The sequence below is a fragment of the Scyliorhinus torazame genome, chromosome 9 (assembly GCF_047496885.1).
Source record: "Scyliorhinus torazame isolate Kashiwa2021f chromosome 9, sScyTor2.1, whole genome shotgun sequence".
Taxonomy (NCBI): domain Eukaryota; kingdom Metazoa; phylum Chordata; class Chondrichthyes; order Carcharhiniformes; family Scyliorhinidae; genus Scyliorhinus; species Scyliorhinus torazame.
The window spans coordinates 15,986,018-16,001,432 of NC_092715.1; the positions used below are offsets into that span (position 1 = coordinate 15,986,018).

Here is a 15,415-nt window from a genome sequence, read left to right on the forward strand (position 1 = left end):
CTAAATTGCCCTTAGTGTTGGGTGGGGTTACTGGGTTATGGGGATAGGGTGGAGGTGTTGACCTTGGGTGGGGTGCTCTTTCCAAGAGCCGGTGCAGACCCGATGGGCCGAATGGCCTCCTTCTGCACTGTAAATTCTATGAAATATCAGCCTTGATCATAATCGAATCGCAAATCAGGCTTGAGCGGTTGGCCTACTCCCATGCCTATGTTCCTTATTTATCTATTTTTATTCTGTCTTCCCTGCCTTCTCCTTTCCATTGGCAGCCGCCACTTCTCTAGGGAAGATATAAAAAGTGCCCAGTTAGTACCTTAGCAGTGCCCTCTGCTTGCACAAGATGTTCTCCCAAGCAAATCCACCCACCCTTTGGCTACATTTTTACCATTTATATCTTTATAAAAAAACTTGTGTTTTTTTCATGGAATCATTGAATTTACAGTGCAGAAGGAGGCCATTCGACCCATCGAGTCTGCACCGGCTCTTGGAAAGGGCACCATACTTAACCCCTCACCTCCACCCTATCCCCATAACCCTGCAACCCCATCTAACCCAAGGGCAATTTGGTATGGCCAATCCACCTAACCTGCACATCTTTGGACTGTGGGAGGAAACCGGAGCACCCGGAGGAAACCCACGCAGACACGGGGGGAACGTGCAGACTCCGCACAGACAGTGACCCAGCGGGGAATCGAACCTGGGACCCTGGTGCTGTGAAGCCACAGTGCTAACCACTGTGCTACCGTGCTGCTGCCAAATAAAAATAATTCCTTTTATGTAAGCCACTAATCTATTCTTATAACCTCTCTCTGTGCCTCTTATTTCCTGTTGAAGCTCCCTGTAGTTTCCATATTATGAACCTCTTTTTCGATCTCATTTTAATCATCCAGAGGGCGCTAGCTTTGGATGACCTTCCTTTCCCCACCATGAGATTATGTTTATTCTGTATTCAAACCATCTGCATCTTTGAAGGTTTCCCATTGTTTTGCCCTACAATTTTTGGTTCTAATCATCCTGATCTAGGACCACTTTTCACCTTACTAAAGTCACCTCTTCTCTCGTTCAATGTTCCAAACTTCGATTGTAGCTAGCCCTTTTCCATAAATATTCTAAAGCTGGTGATATGATCCTGGTTTCCCAAATGCTCTCCCACTGAAACATGTTCCACTGCCTCACTTCACTCCTTAACTTGATCCAGCATTGCTTCCTTTCTCTTGAAAACACACTGATGAGAAAATAACTTTTGTACACATTTCAGGAAATCCTTCCCACTTGGCCCTTTATTACTACCACTACAGCAGTCTATATTAGGGTAACTGAAGTTCACATTATCAGCCCTCTGCAGTTATTACATCGTTCAGGAAATTTTCCTGCAAATGTGCTCCTCTCCAGCCCCTTTCCACTATTTGGTGGCCAGTATCATATATGCAGCAGCATAATAACTCCTCTATTCCTCCTTAATTCCAACTAACGAGATTTTGTCTTTAACCGCTCAGCTATATTACCCCTTTTGAATGCTATAATAGTTTATTTGATCAATACTGTCACTCCACTCCTTTTAATCTTTCCTGAATACATTACAGTCATGAATATTATGTTCCTAATAATCCCCTTCCTGAACAGGTCTATATTATTACCATACATCATTATTTCATATGGTTACTGGAGCCTTCAGCTCACCAACTTTATTTACCATGCTCTGCAGGTTTACACAGGTGCATTTCACCCTAAGCTGCCTCACATGGATGGGCAGCATGGACAAGTTGGGCCGAAGGGCCTGTTTCCATGCTGTAAACATCTATGACTCTATGACATCCAGGGGCTGGTTTAGCACAGGGCTAAAGAGCTGGCTTTTAAAGCAGACCTAGGCAGGCCAGCAGCACGGTTCAATGCCCGTACCAGCCTCCCCGAACAGGTGCCGGAATGTGGTGACTAGGGGCTTTTCACAGTAACTTCATTTGAAGCCTGCTTGTGACAGTAAGCGATTTTCATTTTTCGTTTCAATTACCCTGTTGCATTTCTATTTCTGAATAATTATTTATTCTAGTATTAATAGCCTTTCCCAGTCTTCCATTCACCTCTTTCCTCCATGTCATCATGGTGCCAACTTTCTGCCATATTAATGAGGATACTAGGCCCAGCTATGGAGGTGCAACCTTCCTCATGACCCACCAGCCACAGAACAGGTCCCAATGTCCAAGGAATACAAGATGTTCCCTCTCACTCCATTTCCCTAGCAATGCATTACCTGTCTCATCCTAAACATTTGTACTCATGTGGCACTGGGAGTAACCTGAGATTTCTATCTTTGAGGTCCTGTTTTTCCATTTCAATCTCCTCCCTAACTCCCAACACTCCAGACTGCAGAGCCTCAGCCCTTTTTACTTCCTATGTCATTGGTTCCCACATGAACTACGACTTCTGTCTGCTCCGCGCACCCCTCAAAATGTTCTGCACCCTCTCAGTGAGGTACCTTACCTAGGCACCAGGGAGGAAATATACAATGTGGAACTCATCAGCAGTTACAGAAATGTTTATCTACCCCCCTGAATATCAAGTCCCTATTTTCCCTGCCTTGATACTTCTCAGTGTTCCCCAGCGCAGTTCCTTGCCCTACAGTGTCAGTAATGTTTGCCCAAAGTGTCATCACCCTTGCTGGTATCCAGCACTGAAAATTGGTTTGAAAATGTCACAATCTAAGAGAATGTCGACAATGTCTGCTTTCTCCTCCCTGCTGGTTAGCCATCCATTGTGGCGACTAGGGGCTTTTCACAGTAACTTAATTTGAAGCCTACTGTGACAATAAGCTATTTTCATTTAATTTTTTCATTTCATTTTTCATCCATTAACTATCCTCCCAAAGCCTCTAACTGCAAGAATGTGCCTGCCAAAAAATTCTCAGCCAGTCCTGCAGTGACTCCAGGCACTCCTCCAGGTACTCCTCAAGCTCAGAAACCCCAGGTTTTAGCTTGAACAACTAGAGCAGTGTTGTCCAATAGAAATTGACAATTTGCCACATGTTGCGATGATGGTGCAGTTTTAGGCAAATGCACAAATTTAAGTCAAATGCTTTATGTACCCTCAAATGATAGATAAATGTACTGCATATGTGCAAATATACTTATACATTTGCCAATCAAAACACCCACTATTTTAAGAAATGCACAAGAGTTAATATGAGTGTTGAGAACCCAGTCTCAAATGTCTATCACTAATTTTTAACATATTAACTAGAACTGCAATGAGCCATAGCTGCGTTCCTAATTAACCACATGTGGCCAGTGGCTGACATATTAGACCGACACACTTCCTCAAGTTCCCATATGGTATTGCAATAGGTCTCTGGTATCCAATCATTTCACTTAAAAATGTAACTATTTATGATATTATATACATACACACACACACACACCACGCATTTTAAGTTTAGTATTTCCTTACTCGTATTTATTTTCCAATTATTTAAGTTTACCGGTTTCTATTTAATAATTTGCATCTCTTTAAAGTTGGTATCCCCTTCTTAATTAAAGTTATCCTCTTAAATGTAATTGATTATACTGATTATTTACACTATGGAGTAATAAAGGACCAAAGGGGAACAGTCAGTCCATCAGGGCTTTGTCAACTCTTTTCAAGGGCAATCAGTTAGTCCCACTCCACCTACTCTTTCTCCATAATCGCTGAAATATTCTCTCCATCAAGTATTTATCCAACGCTACGACTGAATCTGTAGCCATCATCCTATCAGGAGGCACATTCCAAATTCTAACCACTTGTTGCGTTCAAGATTTTACACCTGTTACTGCTAGTTATTTTGCCAATTATAATGCCAATTATAATAATAATCTTTATTGTCACAAGTAGGCATACATTAACACTGCAATGAAGTTACTGTGAAATGTCCCTAGTTGCCACATTCCGGTGCGAAAAGAGTTGACAAAGCCCTGATGGACCAACTGTTCCCCTTTGGCCCTTTATTCCGGTGCCTGTTCGGGTACACTGAGCGAGAATTCAGAATGTCCAAATTACCTAACAGCACGACTTTCGGGACTTGTGGGAGGAAACCCACGCAGACACGGGAAGAACGTGCAGACTCCACACAGACAATGACCCAGCCGGGAATCGAACCCGGGACCCTGGTGCTGTGAAGCAACAGTGCTAACCACTGTGCTACTGTGCCAATCATATTCACAATAAACAATATATTTACTGCTGTGCCTTGGATTAAAATTACAAAGCATCTCCTTACCCCTATAGGGGCTGGTTTAGCACAGTGGGCTAAACAGCTGGCTTGTAAAGCAGAACAAGGCCAGCAGCGCAGGTTCAATTCCCGTACCGGCCTCCCCGAACAGGCGCCGGAATGTGGTGACATGGGGCTTTTCACAGTAACTTCATTTGAAGCCTACTTGTGACAATAAACGATTTTCATTTCATTTCATATGCCAAATTCCTTCAATTACCAGAATTATATGCCTCGATAAAATTGTGAATGGACAATTAAATATTTCCAAGCAGCATATCAAACCCAAAAGTGACCCAGCTTGAAGAGTTCTAAACCAACAGCTCCAACTGTATACATCGCACTTTGTTTCTGTTAACTCGTTTCTCTTTCAACCCTCATATTTCCTCAGGTGGAAGCGGGCGGAGGGAGTCCTTACCTTGGCCAAGGTATCACAGCTGGTCAGATTCTCCCAACTCCCGACAATACAGTGTCTCCAGGTATCGGAGCGACCTTTAAAATGACGATAAGTCTAACCGGGAGCTGCCTTGTTTCACTTCTCCTGCTCATGCATCGCTATTCCTTTCCGCCAGCGACAAACCTTTCACAGCACATTAAACACGAAGCTGCAATTCACAGCAATCTCCATTCGAGAAAATGTTACAAATAAATTGCAACAAGTCTGTTTCTTTTGCCCAGAAGAAACGGACACAGTTTTTTAAATCGCGCTGTTCCCACTACAGTACTGAATCAGCTAGAAGGGCAACTTCAAGGTAGGTAAGAGCGCTGTTGCCGAGGAACATGCTGAGATTACACTGCAGCAGCCCCCGCACCCACCCCCGCCGCCTCGCACTTCTCAAAACAAAACGCTGCACAAATTGCGCAGAGAAATTGCAAAACCACAGAGCAGGGGGAGTGGTGCAAAGCTGCGGTTCGGGGAGGGATTCCGTACCGGGGGCTGGGCAGGGTAGGGCTGGCACCTCGGTAAACTGAATGTTGCCCAACTACACAGACACACAAAGAAACCCCCAGACTCCCGGGGGGGGGGGCAGACCTTCACATTCCCTCTCGGATCCCAGCCGTCCGCCTGTCCTTCGCAGCACAAACTTCAGGGTTGAAGAACCAATTCCTGGGTCGGTGACCGGTATTTTAAAAAGGACTTCGGCGGCGACGACACTGATACACACTGCCACCCCCCAGGAATAACAACGAAGTCAGAGATTGTGTTTCTAAGCTACCCTGCCCCCCACCCCGCCCCAAGTACGAAGCAACAAGTTGCAAAATTTGTTCAGTACTGCTGAGGGAGGGGGGAGGGGGGGAAGAGATGAAAAAACTTGGATAGTATATTTCCTTTTCAGCAATACTCAAGTTCTGCACTGCCAAACCAACAAATCAAAATGGGATTGCAAAAGGACACGCGCCAGTTTCACTTCTAATGAACCAGCTCTGAGGAATCGCAATTTTATTATGCCTGGAAACACAGAATAGGAGCAGGAGGGGGTCATTGGGCCCTTCGAGTTTGCTCCTTCATTCATTATGATCATGGCTGATCATCAATAGCCTAATTCCGCTTTCCCCCCCCATACCCTTTAAACCCCTTCGCCCCACATGCTATATCTCCCCCATATCCTTTAAACCCCTTCGCCCCATGTGCGATATCTAACTGCTTGCTGAAGAAATACAGGGCGCAATCCAATGGCCGCGCCACGTCTGAAAGGCAGCTCAAAGCCAGAAGATCCCGCTCCCGGATCTATCCGGCTCGCAACGCTGCAATGTAAATCCCATCCCATTGTGGGCGGGGTCACTTTTTGGTAAATCTGCATATTAAAGCGAGACAGCTAGTCTCACTTTAATGTGCAGATTCGCGAGGTACCCAAGACTTTGGGATCTATCCCCTTTACCTTGGAGACCTCAGGTGAGTGATGTTTGGTACAGGCCTGACCTCATTGCCACGGAACGCTCCAAGTAGTTGGACCGTGCCGTACCACCTGTCTCTCGTGGAAAAGTTTTTGAAGAAAAACACCTTTGACCACAAGGCAATGAAGCAGTGGTCAGCAGAGGCCCTCAGGGAAAAGGAGACTGTGGAGGATGTTGGACAGTTCCCTGAGCAGACTGTCAGAGTCATCTGGCAGAACACCTCATCACCAGAAATTACAAACAAGCACCAAGACCTAGCTTGGCTGGTGGTGAGAAGGGCCCTCCGTCAGATTCTTCATGTACACTCGAAGGCTCAGCGCCGTTGCACGCTGCCCTCGGAGTGGCTGTGGGGGAAATGAGACGGTCACCCACCCCCTTGTGGAATGTGCTTTTGCAAAGAAGGTCTGGAGAGAGATGCAGGGGTATTTGTCAAGGTTCATCCCGAGCAGCTCCTTGACACAGGACTCTGTGCTCTACGGACTGTTTCCAGGGACACACACCGAAACAAACATCAACAGCTGCTGGAAGGTCATCAACCCGGTGAAAGACGCTCTTTGGTCTGCCTGGAACTTGCTGATCTTCCAGTGCAAAGAACTGTCCTCGACCGAGTGTTGCAGACTGGCACATTCCAAGGTCCAGGACTACGTGCTGAGGGACGCACTCATGCTTGGGGCAGCTGCCGCCAAGGCGCAATGGGGAAAGACCACAGTGTACCAGCAAATGTACACCGAGGGGTGGGTAACAGTGAAAACCCCCCCTCGGTCTGGGTCATTAACACTCCAATGTCTAAAAGAAACATGACAATGTAAATGTTTAAGAATGAATTGTAACGTAAAGAGCGATATGTGTGTAAGGTTATCAAAATTGAATAGAAGTCAAGGGAATGTGTAACTGATGGAAATGTACAGTCAAGACAATTCGAAATGTTCTGTAATGTTTATGATAGATTTTATGAATAAAGTATATTTTTTGGAAAAAAAAACTAGTCTCCACAAATGGGGACCAGATAGAATGGTACTCATAGGGATCTTCCAGGGGATTGGAGGTCCCCACATGCATGTCCTTTGGACAGGGTGGTGCTCTGGCAGTGCCAGCCTACCACATTGGCAATGTCATCTGGGTGCTGGCTGACACTGCCAGCTAGTATAGGCACTGCTAAGCTTCAGGAGCCTTGGATGCCATTTAAAAATGGTGTCATGATCTCTTGCTGAACTGGTCCTCAGTGTACAAAACAGGGTTCTGTGTGGCCTCAGCAGCGCATTCCCCACTGAGGTCCTTTATACAATGTGGGCACTATGGGACTTTGTTCCCAATTAACAATTAGTTGTATTGTGCCCACAATGTTTTGACCTGTGATAATTTGGAGTTGGGGGACCAAGTGCAATGTGTCCAAGTTTGCAGTCGACACTAAGATGAGTGGTAAAGCAAAAGGTGCAGAGGATACTGGAAGTCTGCAGAGAGATTTGCATAGTTTAAGTGAATGGGCTAGGGTCTGGCAGATGGAATATAATGTTGACAAATGTGAGGTTATCCATTTTGGTAGGAATAACAGCAAAATGATTATTATTTAAATGATTAAATATTAAAACATGCTGCTGTGCAGAGGGACTTGGGTGTCCGAGTGCATGAGTCGCATAAAGTTGGTTTGCAGGTGCAACAGGTTAAGAAGGCGAATGGAGTTTTGTCCTTCATTGCTCGAGGGATGGAATTCAAAACTAGGGAGGTTATGCTGCAACTGTATACGGTGTCAGTGAGGCCAGACCTGGAATATTGTGTCCAGTTTTGGTCTTCTTACCTGAGAAAGGATGTACTGGCGCTGGAGGGTGTGCAGAGGAGATTCACTAGGTTAATCCCAGAGTTGAGGGGGTTGGAATACAGGAGAGGTTGAGTAGACTGGGACATTGAGTAGACTGGGACTGTACACGTTGGAATTTAGAAGGTTGCAGGGGGATATTATCGAAACATATAAAATTATGAAGGGAATAGATAGGATAGAAGCGGGCAGGTTGTTTCCACTGGCAGGTGAAAGCAGAACGAGGGGGCATAGCCTCAAAATAAGGGGAAGTAGATTTAGGACTGAGCTGAGGAGGAACTTCTTCACTCAAAGGGTTGTGAATCTATGGAATTCCTTGCCCAGTGAAGCAGTTGAGGCTCCTACATTAAATGTTTTTAAGATAAAGATAGATAGTTTTTGAAGAATAAAGGGATTAAGGGTTATGGTGTTCAGGCGGGAAAGTGGAGCTGAGTCTACAAAGGATCAGCCATGATCTCATTGAATGGCGGAGCAGGCTCGAAGGGCCAGATGGCCTACTCCTGCTCCTAGTTCTTATGTTCTTATAATAAATTCCAGTCTCACCACTCTCGGGGTTAAGAAATTTCTCCTCATCTGTCTCACTCTACCCCGCATCCTCAGACTGCGACCCCTGGTTCTGGACACATCCATCTACGCAAACATCCTTCCTGCAACTACCCAGTTTAATCCTGTTAGAATTTTAGAAATTTCGATAACATTCCCCCCGTTCTTCTGAACTCCAGCGAATACAATCCTAACCAATTTAATCTCTCCTCATACGTCAGTCCTGCCATTCCAGGAATCAGACTGGTAAATCTTTGCTGCACTTCCTCTACAGCTAGAACATCCTTCCTCAGAAAAGGAGGCCAAAACAATGGCGGCACGGTGGCGCAGTGGTTAGCACTGCTGCTTACAGCGCTGAGGACCCGGGTTCAATCCCTGCCCCAGGTCACTGTCTGAGTGGAGTTTGCACATTCTCCCCATGCCTGCGTGGAATTTACCCCCACAACCCAAAGACGTGCAGGTTAGGTGGATTGGCCACACTAAATTGTCCCTTAATTGAGAAAAAATAATTGGATATTCTAAATGTATTTATTTTTTAAAAAAGAGACCAAAACTGTGCATAATATTCCAGGTGTGGCCTCACCAATGCTCCCTGTATAATTGCTGCAAGACGTACTCGCTATAAAGGCCAACATACCATTTCCTTCCTTTACCGCCTGCTACACCTGCCTGCTTACATTCAGTGACTGGTGTACGAGGACACCCAGGTCTCGTTGCACGTTCCCCTCTCCTAATTTATGACTAATCAGATAATAGTTTGCATTCTCATTTTTGCTACCAAAGTGGATAGCCTCGCATTTCTCCAAATTATATTGGATCTGCCATTCATTTGCCCACTCACTCAACATGTCCAAATCACACTGAAGGATCTCTGCATCCTCCTCAACTCTCACCCTCCCACCCAATTTGGGGTCATAAGTAAATTTGGAGATATTACATTTTGTCCTCCTCTAAATCATTAATATATATTGTGACTAGCTGAGGTCCCAGCACCGATCCCTGCAGTACTCCATTAATCACTGCCTGCCAATTTATAAAAGACCCGTTAATTCCTGCTCTGTTTCCGGTCTGCCAACCAGTTTTCTATCCATCTCAATAGATAGGATAGAAGCGGGCAGGTTGTTTCCACTGGCAGGTGAAAGCAGAACGAGGGGGCATAGCCTCAAAATAAGGGGCTATTTATACAATCCACCACGGGCAGCACGGTAGCACAGTGGTTAGCACTGTTGCTTCACATTGCCCGGGTCCCAGGTTCGATTCCCGGCTTGGGTCACGGCCTCTGCGGAGTTTGCACATTCTCCCTTGTGTCTGCGTGGGTTTCCTCCGGGTGCTCCGGTTCCCTCCCACAAGTCCCGAAAGACGTGCTGTTAGGTAATTTGGACATTCTGAATTCTCCCTCCGTGAACCCGAACAGGCACCGGAACGTAGTGACGAGAGGGCTTTTCACAGTAACTTCATTGTAGTGTTAATGTAAGCCAACTTGTGACAATAATATTCTTATTAATCCCATGCGCTAATTTTACACGCTAATCACTTATGCGGGACTTTGTCGAAAGCCTTCTGAAAGTCCAAATATACCACATCCACTGGCTCCCATTCATCAACTCTACTAGTTACATCCTTGAAGAATTGCAGTAGATTTGTCAAGCATGATTTACCCTTCATAAATCTATGCTGATTCTGTCTGATCCTGCCACTTGCTATATAACCTTTGATAATAGATTCTAGAATTTTCCCCACTACCGATGTCAGGCTTACTAGTCTATAATTCCCGGTTTTATTTCTCTTGCCCATTTTAAATAGTGGTGTTACATTAGCCACCCTCCAATCTGCAGCAACTGTTCCAGAATCGTGGAAGCTGACCAGCAATGCATCCACTATTTCTAACTTGCTTAAGTTCTCTGGGACGTAGATTATCAGGCCCTGGGCATTGAAAAGGAAAAAGTGGTTGATTTAAAACGTGCAGAATGTTTGTGGTGGAAGCAACTAAAACAGATTTTTAAGTAGTTAAATAAATGATTAATTTTTGCTTCCTGACAGAACGTTAATAGTTGTTTGACTTGATGCACTAAATACTCCACTCAACAATAATAGATTGGTTCCGGGTGCGGCGATGACCAGCTGAGTCGCACGTTTCGGCAGCTCCCGGTGGAACGGACTTTTGGGCTCTTGATAGGAGCCCCAACGGCAATTTTAACGGCTAAAAACACCGTGCGGTAAACCAGAAGGGTGTTCCCCCTGGACACGGATGGAAAAAGGAGAGGAAAGTGGCCGGATTGCAGCGGATCCTTTGGAACAACGGCAAGGAAGGCAAGCAGAAACCAAGATGGCATCGGAAGGTGGCAGTTTCATATGGGGCCCTGAACAACAAGAGTTCTTGAAACGCTGCGTGGAGGAGATAAAAAAGGAAATGAAGAAAGAGTTGTTGGCCCCGATATTACAGGCGATTGAAGGGCTGAAAGAGGAACAAAAGACCCAGGAGCAGGAGCTTCGGGTCGTGAAGGCGAAAGCAGCAGAGAATGAAAACGATATACAGGGCCTGGTGGTGAAGTCGGAGATACAGGAGGCACACCAGAAACGATCTGTGGAGAGGTTGGAGGCACTGGAAAACAACGCAAGGAGGAACAACTTGAGGATTCTTGGCCTTCCTGAAGGTGTGGAGGGGGCGGACGTCGGGGCATATGTGAGCACGATGCTGCACTCGTTAATGGGAGCGGAGGCCCCGACGGGTCCGTTGGAGGTGGAGGGAGCATACCGAGTTATGGTGCGAGGATCGAGAGCAGGAGAAACTCCCAGAGCCATAGTGGTGAGATTCCTCCGTTTTAAGGATAGAGAAATGGTCCTCAGATGGGCGAAGAAAACTCGGTGTAGTAAATGGGAGAACGCGGTGATCCGCGTTTATCAAGATTGGAGTGCGGAGGTGGCGAGAAGGAGGGCGAGCTTTAATCGGGCCAAAGCGGTACTTCACAAAAAGAAGATAAAATTTGGAATGCTGCAACCGGCAAGACTGTGGGTCACATATCAAGGGAGGCACCACTACTTTGAAACGGCGGATGAAGCGTGGACTTTTATTGTAGAAGAAAAATTGGAATGATTGGATTATGAAAATGAACGTTTGGACAAAGTGGTGGGGCGAATGGGGGGGGGCGAAGAGGGGTTTTATGTTTTAATCCTGCGGTATGGTAACTTTTCTTTCTCCCACAGGTGGTGATGGGGGGAGGTGGGGAGGGAGAGGAGATGGGGCGTTGGCCATGGGAGGCGGGGCCGAGGGAGAGGCGCGGGCTTGGTTCCCGCGCTATGATAATTATGGCGGGAATAGAGAAGCAGGAAGGAGGGGGCGTCGCACGGTGCGAGCCGTGATCACGGGTGGAAGCCGAGGTCAGCCAGAGTTTGCTGACTTCTGGGAGCAACATGGGGGGAGTAATTACGCTAGCGGGGGGTCTAGCGGGGGGGGGGGGGGGGGGGGGGGGGGAATTACTGGGTTGCTGCTGCTGGGGAAAGGGGGGAGTGGGTACGGGAAAGGATGGGTGGGGGGGCACCGTCTGGGAGAGATACAGCTGCGTGGGAACTGGGTGAGAAGCTGGAAAAAGATGATGGCTAACCGGCAAGGGGGGGGGGGGGGGGGGGGTGGGAAGCCCCCCAACTCGGCTGATCACGTGGAACGTGAGGGGGCTTAACGGGCCGATAAAGAGGGCACGAGTACTCGCACACCTTAAGAAACTTAAAGCAGATGTGGTTATGCTACAGGAAACGCACCTGAAACTGATAGACCAGGTTAGGTTGCGCAAAGGATGGGTGGGGCAGGTGTTCCATTCGGGGCTGGATGCGAAAAACAGGGGGGTGGCTATATTAGTGGGGAAGCGGGTAATGTTCGAGGCGAAGACTATAGTGGCGGATAACGGGGGCAGATACGTGATGGTGAGTGGCAAATTACAGGGAGAGATGGTGGTTTTGGTAAACGTGTATGCCCCGAACTGGGACGATGCCAACTTTATGAGGCGAATGCTAGGACGCATCCCAGACCTAGAGACCGGAAAGCTGATAATGGGGGGAGACTTTAACACGGTGTTGGAACCAAGGCTGGATAGGTCGAAGTCCAGGACTGGTAGGAGGCCGGCAGCAGCCAAGGTGCTTAAGGATTTTATGGAGCAGATGGGAGGGGTGGACCCGTGGAGATTCAGTAGACCTAGGAGTAAGGAGTTCTCGTTTTTCTCCTATGTCCATAAAGTCTGTTCACGCATAGACTTTTTTGTGTTGGGTAGGGCATTGATCCCGAGGGTGAGGGGAACGGAATATACGGCTATAGCCATTTCGGATCATGCCCCACACTGGGTAGACTTGGAGATAGGGGAGGAAACAAGAGGGCGCCCACCCTGGAGAATGGACATGGGACTAATGGCGGATGAGGGGGTGTGCCTAAGGGTGAGGGGATGCATTGAAAAGTACTTGGAACTCAATGACAATGGGGAGGTTCAGGTGGGAGTGGTCTGGGAGGCGTTGAAGGCGGTGGTTAGGGGGGAGCTGATATCAATAAGGACACATAAAGGGAAGCAGGAGAGTAAGGAACGGGAGCGGTTGCTGCAAGAACTTTTGAGGGTGGATAGACAATATGCGGAAGCACCGGAGGAGGGACTGTACAGGGAAAGGCAAAGGCTGCATGTGGAATTTGACTTGCTGACTACAGGCACTGCAGAGGCACAATGGAGGAAGGCGCAGGGTGTACAGTATGAATATGGAGAGAAGGCGAGCAGATTGCTGGCACACCAATTGAGGAAAAGGGGAGCAGCGAGGGAAATAGGGGGGTGAGGGACGAGGAAGGAGAGACGGAGCGGGGAGCGGAGAGAGTGAACGAAGTGTTCAAGACATTTTATAAAAAATTGTATGAAGCTCAACCCCCGGATGGGAGGGAGAGAATGATGGATTTTTTGGATCGGCTGGAAATTCCCAAGGTGGAAGAGCAGGAAAGGGTGGGACTGGGAGCACAGATCACGGTAGAAGAAGTGGTGAAAGGAATTAGGAACATGCAGACGGGAAAGGCCCCGGGACCGGACGGATTCCCAGTTGAATTTTACAGAAAATATTTGGACTTGCTCGCCCCGCTACTGACGAGGACCTTTAACGAGGCAAAGGAAAGGGGACAACTGCCCCCGACTATGTCAGAAGCAACGATATCGCTTCTCTTAAAGAAGGAAAAGGATCCGCTACAATGCGGGTCCTACAGACCAATTTCCCTCCTCAATGTGGATGCCAAGGTCCTGGCCAAGGTAATGGCAATGAGAATAGAGGAATGTGTCCCGGGGGTGGTTCATGAGGACCAAACTGGGTTTGTGAAGGGGAGACAGCTGAACACGAATATACGGAGGCTGTTAGGGGTAATGATGATGGCCCCACCAGAGGGTGAAACGGAGATAGTAGTGGCGATGGATGCCGAGAAAGCATTTGATAGAGTGGAATGGGATTATCTGTGGGAGGTGTTGAGGAGATTTGGGTTTGGAGAGGGGTATGTTAGATGGGTGCAGCTGTTGTATAGGGCCCCAGTGGCGAGTGTGGTCACGAATGGACGGGGATCGGCATATTTTCGGCTCCATAGAGGGACAAGGCAGGGATGTCCTCTGTCCCCATTACTGTTTGCACTGGCGATTGAGCCCCTGGCGATAGCGCTGAGAGGTTCCAAGAGATGGAGGGGAATACTTAGGGGAGGAGAAGAACACCGGGTATCTTTATATGCGGATGATCTGCTACTATATGTGGCGGATCCAGCGGAGGGGATGCCAGAAATAATGCGGATACTTGGGGAGTTTGGGGATTTTTCAGGGTATAAATTGAACATGGGGAAGAGTGAGCTGTTTGTGGTGCATCCAGGAGAGCAGAGTAGAGAAATAGAAGACCTACCGTTGAGGAAGGTAACAAGAGACTTTCGTTACCTGGGGATCCAGATAGCTAAGAATTGGGGCACATTGCACAGGCTACATTTGACGCGGTTGGTGGAACAGATGGAGGAAGATTTCAAGAGATGGGATATGGTAGCATTGTCAATGGCAGGGAGGGTGCAGGCGGTTAAGATGGTGGTCCTCCCGAGATTCCTCTTTGTGTTTCAGTGCCTCCCGGTGGTGATCACGAAGGCTTTTTTCAAAAGGATAGAAAAGAGTATCATGGGTTTTGTTTGGGCCGGGAAGACTCCGAGAGTGAGGAAGGGATTCTTACAGCGTAGTAGGGATAGAGGGGGGCTGGCACTACCGAGCCTAAGTGAGTATTATTGGGCCGCTAATATTTCAATGGTGAGTAAGTGGATGGGAGAGGAGGAAGGAGCGGCGTGGAAGAGATTAGAGAGGGCGTCCTGTAGGGGGACCAGCCTGTAGGCTATGGTGACAGCCCCATTGCCGTTCTCACCAAGGAACTATACCACGAGTCCGGTGGTGGTAGCTACACTGAAGATTTGGGGACAGTGGAGACGACATAGGGGAAAGACCGGAGCATTGGGGGGGTCCCCGATAAGAAACAACCATAGGTTTGCCCCGGGGGGAATGGATGGGGGATATGGAATGTGGCAAAGAGCAGGTATAACGCAATTGAAAGATCTATTTGTGGATGGGAAGTTCGCGAGTCTGGGAGCGCTGACGGAGAAATATGGGTTGCCCCAAGGGAATGCATTCAGGTACATGCAATTGAGGGCTTTTGCGAGGCAACAGGTGAGGGAATTCCCGCAGCTCCCGACACAAGAGGTGCAGGACAGAGTCATCTCGAAGAAATGGGTGGGGGACGGTAAGGTGTCGGATATATATAGGGAAATGAGGGATGAAGGGGAGACTATGGTGGACGAACTAAAAGGGAAATGGGAAGAAGAGCTAGGGGAGGAGATCGAGGAGGGGCTGTGGGCAGATGCCCTAAACAGGGTAAACTCGTCGTCCTCGTGCGCCAGGCTAAGC

At 47.7% G+C, this 15,415-nt stretch overlaps 1 protein-coding gene across 7 annotated transcripts in view; it reads right to left on the reverse strand.

Annotated features, from left to right (window-relative positions):
• Positions 1-15,415, reverse strand: part of lifra (LIF receptor subunit alpha a) — a 265,109-nt gene that overhangs the window by 94,143 nt on the left and 155,551 nt on the right. The window contains exon 1 of one of the 7 annotated variants that reach the window (XM_072515630.1): positions 5,271-5,413. The exons of 4 other annotated variants lie outside the window; for them this stretch is intronic. The gene's annotated coding sequence lies outside the window, so the exon portion shown is untranslated. Of the gene's footprint in view, positions 1-4,655; positions 5,081-5,270; positions 5,414-15,415 lie in introns of those variants that run through there. 2 more of the 7 variants (XM_072515626.1, XM_072515624.1) reach the window with 2 other exon arrangements.